We start from the raw sequence: 7500 nt of genomic DNA, 5'->3' as shown, positions 1-7500 counted from the left end.
AACTTGACGACCAGAAAGAGAAGAGCATGGTGCAGCAACACATGTCCACATCGTCATATGCACCCCCACACCCGATAACGGACTATGGCTGCCTAAGTGGCGGGACAGATGAACAAAACTGTCATACACGTAAAAAAAAAGTTACATGCCTGAGTGTGTTTGTGTGTTTGTGTGCGTGTGCGTGTGTGTGTGTGTGTGTGTGTGTGTGTGTGTGTGTGTGTGTGTGTGTGTGTGTGTGTGTGTGTGTGTGTGTGTGTGTGTGTGTGACACTGAAACATGATTGAATGACACAAGAAACAAATGACGAGCGCCCCAGATTTTAATGGCAAGCTCTCAGTCGGGTCTACCCAGGTGGGCAGCCTGTTTGTGCAAATGATTCCGTGTTTGTAAAGCGCTTAGAGCTTGGTCTCCGACCGAGGATAGACGCTATGTAAGTACTGATATCATCATCATCATCATCATCATCATCATCAGATTCAGCTCCATCAACCCTCCGATGCAAGGTCTGCAACAAAAAAGACTGTCGTGTCAAGTCTGGACTGATTAGCCATCGCTGATGTTGTGGACAGCTCTTCTGCCTTCCTTGACTGAGGAAACGAACGAACGAACGAACGAACGAACGAACGAACAAATTTCATTGCTATTAATCTGTTCATCCCATTCAGCAATGTGACACGACAAACATCAGTGAGCTGCGACGCGATGTCACAGACATGGAGACCATGGCAACGGTTTTTTGTTTTGTTTTCAATGTACAACCACATGACACAAGCGTTATTATCAATATCGATATTGACACTGGCAAGAGATTCTGTTGGCAAGGCGAGGCAAAGCAGCCAATCCATCAGCACAAGAAAACCGGCGTAACAGGCCAGATCTTACCCTGGCCAGAGTTCACCCTCGTAAGAACTGGCCTGGGCTACATCTTACCCGGGGTATATGCTGGTTCTTACCCGGGGTAAGAAGTTGCCTTGGCTACTTCCTACCCGGGGTAAGAACCAGCCAGGGATAGGTTTCGGCCTGCTACACCGGATCAGACGACGAACAGTTTGCAGGTCTCGTTCTGCACGTGCTTGGGTATCAGAGAGAGAGAGAGAGAGAGAGAGAGGAGGCCAACACGGCGTTGCACATATTGGGGAACGTTTGAAAGGTTGATTGAAAAAAACAACAACAAAACAACAACAACAAACAAACAAAAAAAACAACAACCCCCCCCCAAAAAAAAAACCCAACAACAAACACCCCAAAACATGTCTCTCGATGTAAAGTGTTTTTTTGAATAATTTTCACAAATCTACAATCCGCCCCCCCCCCCCCCTGTATCTCTGTTAATATGTGTCTGTGTGTGTCAGTGTCTATATCTGAGAGTAGAACAACATGGAGCGAAAGAGCCGAACAGAACAGATCACCTTTTCATGTCATGAAGCCTCAGAAGCTTATCATTGTTGGACAACCATTCTGTGTTGATGCCTGCAGGCATGATATAGGAGTGTGGCTAAATAAAAGAGCCTTACCGACGTGACAGGTGTCCATAATTAACCTCTTTGTGTCTGGTGGGCGCCGCCGCTATACTGTGCTGTCAAAGACAGCTTTGTCACGTGGTTCCAAACCTTCATGGATCTTTGTAGCAAAAGTATTACCATTGTCACCCTCTTTCACCTGGAAACGCATGTATGTAAAAAAAAAAAAAAAAAAAAAAAAAAAAAAAAATCTGTGAGCTTTCACAACTTGATCTCAGGTAAAGATCTCAAAAAGAGAGGCAGGATTCAAACTTAGTATGGGTAACATAGAAGATTGACTGGAAAAGACCAGTCAGATATATCATCATCAGTGCTGAAATTGTAACAGAATCATGGTACCTATGGCAGCTGAACACATTGTATTGTATTGTATTGCATTGCATTGCATTGCATTGTATTGTATTGTATTGTATTGCATTGCATTGTATTTGTATTGTATTTGTAGTGTATCGTATTGATTTGTATTTGTTTTGTATTGTATTGTATTGCATTGCATTGTATTGTATAATATTGCATTGTATGTATTGTATTGTATCGTATTGCATTGCATTGTATTGTATTGTATTGTATTGTATTGTTGCAGTGCGTCGCTTTGTCTTGTCCTGTCTTGCCCTGGCTTGTAATTACTTTCTTTCCAGTGCAGGTTTTCTTTGCATGACATTGAGGACTGCTCTCCCGAAGGGAGGAAAGAGTGTTGTCAAAAACTGCAATACAACGCCCATCACCCCCCACCCCCCCACTCCCATCCCCACCCTCACCCAACCCCTTGTCTACCCACATACTCGTTTGTCAAAGTGGACTTTGTGCCTGTCGTAATATTTGGTCCATGTAAATGACTATACACTTTCGTTTCGCTGGTTTCCGGTTTTTACTGTTTAGTCACTTCGTCACTTCCTGTCAATGGTAGACATTTTATTTAGCCTGTTAACTCTCTCCATACGAACGGCGAAAGAGACGACGTTAACAGCGTTTCACCCCAATTACCATCATCAAAATATTGCAAGCGGAAGGCTCTTATACTGAAGAGGTGAATGTTGACAGAGAATACCACAATTCTGACGACGGAAGCTAAAAGTTGGGTCATTCAGACACCCTCTGGACATCCCAGGGGTCTGTGTAGAGGAGAAGAGAGGACTGGCCGTACTGAGTGAGTTAACGGCAGAGACTGAGTTCCAAAATACGACAGTGCCAAAGTTTCCAAAAGGGCAACAAAAATCCTCTTGCTGTCAGAGGCCCGGTTCTTTTACGTTATGTACATACTAATAACAGGACCCCATACGTCTCTGTACATCCCAGTGGGGCCACCATCCTTGAAGAATCATGCTGAGCGGAAAAAAAAGAGGGCGAAATAGGTATACCTGGGTCCCAAGCACATACTTTCTTGGCGTACAGGGATACAAGCATACGGAGCATGCTATCTCTCTGAAAACAGACATGCGCTTCACTTGACATCAAGATCACGCTTGCACTGGAGATGGGATATGGCGGTGTGTGGGAAATGTAAACTTGTATGCATGATAAATCATTCGCGTGTGTTGTTGACCATTTTGTGAAATGTACACAATTTAATAATAACTGGTGGTCGAGTGAAGCTCATGAGTCAAAGACGTCGACGTCTACTAGATACGTGAGTGATTTATGACATAAATTTGTTGATTCATAGTTGGGGGAAAAAAAAAAATCCAGCATCACTTGAAACATTTGTTCATGAAATTGTTCCTGCCATATTTTTTGGTAGTATTTTGTAATGTCGGCTGTTTGAAGAAATTGTTATTTCTTCTCATACTGTTCTATTGTGAATATATATATATATGTGTGTGTGTGTGTGTGTGCGTGTGTTCTTCTGTCTTCGTTTTTTTTTTTTTTTTTTTTTTTCCCGCCGTCTTTCTTTCTGTCCGCCCACTTTCCATCCTTGTTGAATTCTCAGAAATGCTGATCTTTCTATGAAAATCTATGTCGTACATTTGGAGAAAACATTATATGCTATTTCATGCCTTTTGAAATTTAATATCATGCCGTTTCCGCTTTTGAGCAGGATAGAATCACACATTATTGACTCGCTTACTTAAGAAAAAAAACAGCAAAAAAAACAGTCTGGTGTTTGTTGATGTATACTTGGTATCAACCTCGTCATTATTATCATTCATTTTTTTTCTTATAATTTATCTATTTATTATTATTTTGATTGTTTCATTATCTTATCTATTATTTTCATTTATTAATTAGATTATTCGTTTATTCATGTATCTTATTTCATTTCCTTTTTATTATTTCCCTATATGAGAGAGAGACAAATTAGGGTAAGGCATGTAATCCCACTCCACTCACTCGCCAGTATTTGTATTTGTATTTCTCTTTTTATCACAGCAGATTTCTCTGTATGAAATTCGGGCTGCTCTCCCCAAGGAGAGAGCGCGTCGCTACACTGCAGTGCCACCTATAATTTTTTGTATTTTTTCCTGCCTGCAGTTTTATTTGTTTTTCCTATCGAAGTAGATTTTTCTACAGAATGTTGCCAGGAACAACCCTTTTGTTGCCGTGGGTTCTTTTACGTGCGCTAAGTGCATACTTCACACGGTACCTCGGTTTATCGTCTAATCCGAATGACTAGCGTCGAGACCACCACTCAAGGTCTAGTGGAGGGGGAGAAAATATCGGCGGTTGAGCCGTGATTCGAACCAGCGCGCTCAGGTTCTCTCGCTTCCTAGGCGGACGCGTTACCTCTAGGCCATCACTCCCCTGCCACCTGAGCTTGAGTGGTCGTCTGGACGCTAGTCATATCATGCGGATGAGACGATGAACCAACCGAGGTCCCGTGTGCAGCAAGCATGCGATGCACCCAGCGCGCGTAAAAGAACCCACGGCATCCAAAGGGTTGTCCCTGGCAACATTACACATGCAGACAGAAAATGGGAAAACCGGGTTGGCAGGGCGTGGAGGTAAGTGGGGAGAGTTGTTGGAGGGGAGGGGAGGTAAGGGGGGTGGTGGAGGGGAGAGGAGGTAAGGTGGTGGGGGGGGGGGGGTTGGAGGGGAGAGGAGGTAAGGGGGGAGTGTTGGAGGGGAGGGGAGGTAAGGGGTGGTGGTGGAGGGGAGAGGAGGTAAGGTGGTGGGGGGGGGGGGTTGGAGGGGAGAGGAGGTAAGTGGGGAGAGTTGTTGGAGGGGAGGGGAGGTAAGGGGGGTGGTGGAGGGGAGAGGAGGTAAGGTGGTGGGGGGGGGGGGTTGGAGGGGAGAGGAGGTAAGTGGGGAGAGTTGTTGGAGGGGAGGGGAGGTAAGGGGGGTGGTGGAGGGGAGAGGAGGTAAGGTGGTGGTGGGGGGGGGGGGGGGGGGTTGGAGGGGAGAGGAGGTAAGGGGGGAGTGTTGGAGGGGAGGGGAGGTAAGGGGGGGTGGTGGAGGGGAGAGGAGGTAAGGTGGGGGGGGGGGGGATTGGAGGGGAGGGGAGGTAAGGGGGAAGGGTTGGAGGGGAGGGGAGGTAAGGGGGGAGGGTTGGAGGAGAGGGTAGGTTGTTGTGGAGGGAGGGTAGGTAAGGGGGTACGATTGTAGAGGCGGGGAGGTAAGGGGGAGGGTTGGAAGGGAGGGGAGGTAAGGGGGAAGGGTTGGAGGGGAGGGGAGGTAAGGGGAAGGGTTGGAGGGGGTTGGAGGGGAGGGGAGGTAAGGGGGAAGGGTTGGAGGGGGTTGGAGGGGAGGGGAGGTAAGGGGGAAGGGTTGGAGGGGAGGGGAGGTAAGGGGGAAGGGTTGGAGGGGGTTGGAGGGGAGGGGAGGTAAGGGGGAAGGGTTGGAGGGGGTTGGAGGGGAGGGGAGGTAAGGGGGAAGGGTTGGAGGGGAGGGGTGGTAAGGGGGGAGGGTTGGAGGGGGTTGGAGGGGAGGGGAGGTAAGGGGGAAGGGTTGGAGGGGAGGGTAGGTTATTGTGGAGGGAGGGTAGGTAAAGGGGTACGATTGTAGAGGCGGCGAGGTAAGGGGGGGCGGGTTGAAGGGGAGGGGAGATAAGGGGGTACGATTGTAGAGGCGGGGAGGTAAGGGGGGGAGGGTTGAAGGGGAGGGGAGATAAGGGGGTACGATTGTAGAGGCGGGTACGATTGTAGAGGCGGGGAGGTAAGGGGGGGAGGGTTGAAGGGGAGGGGAGATAAGGGGGTACGATTGTAGAGGCGGGGAGGTAAGGGGGGGAGGGTTGAAGGGGAGGGGAGATAAGGGGGTACGATTGTAGAGGCGGCGAGGTAAGGGGGGGAGGGTTGAAGGGGAGGGGAGATAAGGGGGTACGATTGTAGAGGCGGGGAGGTAAGGGGGGGGGGGTTGAAGGGGAGGGGAGATAAGGGGGTACGATTGTAGAGGCGGGGAGGTAAGGGGGGGAGGGTTGAAGGGGAGGGGAGATAAGGGGGTACGATTGTAGAGGCGGGGAGGTAAGGGGGGGAGGGTTGAAGGGGAGGGGAGATAAGGGGGTACGATTGTAGAGGCGGGGAGGTAAGGGGGGGGAGGGTTGAAGGGGAGGGGAGATAAGGGGGTACGATTGTAGAGGCGGGGAGGTAAGGGGGGGAGGGTTGAAGGGGAGGGGAGATAAGGGGGTACGATTGTAGAGGCGGGGAGGTAAGGGGGAGGGTTGAAGGGGAGGGGAGATAAGTGTGGAGGGGAGGGGAGGTAAGTGTGGAGGGGAGGGGAGGTAAGTGTGGAGGGAGGGGAGGTAAGGGGGGAGGGTTGAAGGGGAGGGGAGGTAAGTGTGGAGGGAGGAGAGAAGGGGGGATGAGAGGTAAGGAGGAAGGGTTGGAGGGGGGGGGGGGGAGGTAGGTGAGAGGGTTGGACGGGAGGGGAGGTAAGGTGGGGGGGGTGGAGGGGAGGTTAGGGGTAGTGGAAAGGGTGCAAACAGTGCCCAAGATGACTTAAGTCGTTCTTGTTGATCCGATGGAATGAACATTTTTTTTTCGTTTTGTTTTTGTTTTTCGTTAGATGTCTCTTTTGTTTTTTGCATTTTTTTTTTGGGGGGGAGACGTGTCGTTATCATTGAAAGATTGGGAGCTGACTGCCCCATCGACCGTCCCTCGCCGTTGGCCGGATGGAAAAAAGCGTGGAAAGAACCAAAAGGCAGCCTCGTACATAGATGCTGACAACTTGTAGTTAACACTGGTTATCACTTAATTTTGTACAGGCCCCGTGGCCTAATGGATATGGCGTCTGACTTCGAATCAGAAGATTGCGAGTTCGAATCTCGTCGGGGTCGTAAGTGATGACTTTTTTTTTTTTTTTTTTTTTTGATAATATTTTTTCAATTTATTTAATCAAGGCCTGATCAGCGTGTTAAGTTTATGCGAAAATCGGGAATCTGCTCTTAATTTTATTTTATCTTTTTTTTTTATAATTTTTTTTTAAAGAATATTATATGGTGTCACGTATATGGATATGTCGGTACGCTTTCATACCCTTTAATTAAAACTGAATGACTGCACATGAAGGTGTGGCTTTGAAGTGTGTATCGACTACGCCCAAGTCACTAGCAGTTGGAACTTTGATGATGTTTCATGCTACTCGCCACAGATCACGTGTGGGAAAGATTCACCGATCCTCTTCAGTTTAGTGCCTGAACCCCCTTCGTGTGTATACGCACGCAGAAGATCGAATTCGCACGTTAAAGATCCTGTAATCCATGTCAGCGTTCGGTGGGTTGTGGAAAAACAAGAACATACCCAGCATGCACACCCCCGAAAACGGAGTATGGCTGCCTACAGGGTGGGGGTAAATAAACAAAAAACGGTCATACACGTAACATGTTAAATGTTACATGTTTGTCTGAGTGTGTATGTGTGCGTGCCTGAAATATGATCGAACGACACAGGGAACGAATGATGAGCGCCCAATGGCAGCCGTTAGTCGGCTCTGCCCAGGTAGACAGCCTGTTGTGCAAATGACCCCGTGTTTGTAAAGCGCTTGGAGCTTGGTCTCCGACCGAGGATAGGCGCTAGCTATATAAGTACCCATATCAATCAATCAATATCAG

The 7500-nt window shown here is 48.2% G+C and overlaps 1 non-coding gene across 1 annotated transcript; it reads left to right on the top strand.

Moving 5' to 3' along the window:
• Window positions 1-6653: 6653 nt before the first annotated feature.
• On the top strand, window positions 6654-6726 carry Trnar-ucg (transfer RNA arginine (anticodon UCG)). Its single transcript has one exon. It is a non-coding gene; the product is annotated as a tRNA-Arg (tRNA).
• Window positions 6727-7500: the final 774 nt, after the last annotated feature.

This window comes from Babylonia areolata, chromosome 23 (assembly GCF_041734735.1).
Source record: "Babylonia areolata isolate BAREFJ2019XMU chromosome 23, ASM4173473v1, whole genome shotgun sequence".
In the NCBI taxonomy this organism is placed as follows: Eukaryota; Metazoa; Mollusca; class Gastropoda; order Neogastropoda; family Buccinidae; genus Babylonia; species Babylonia areolata.
This window is presented reverse-complemented; position numbering and strand designations above follow the sequence as displayed.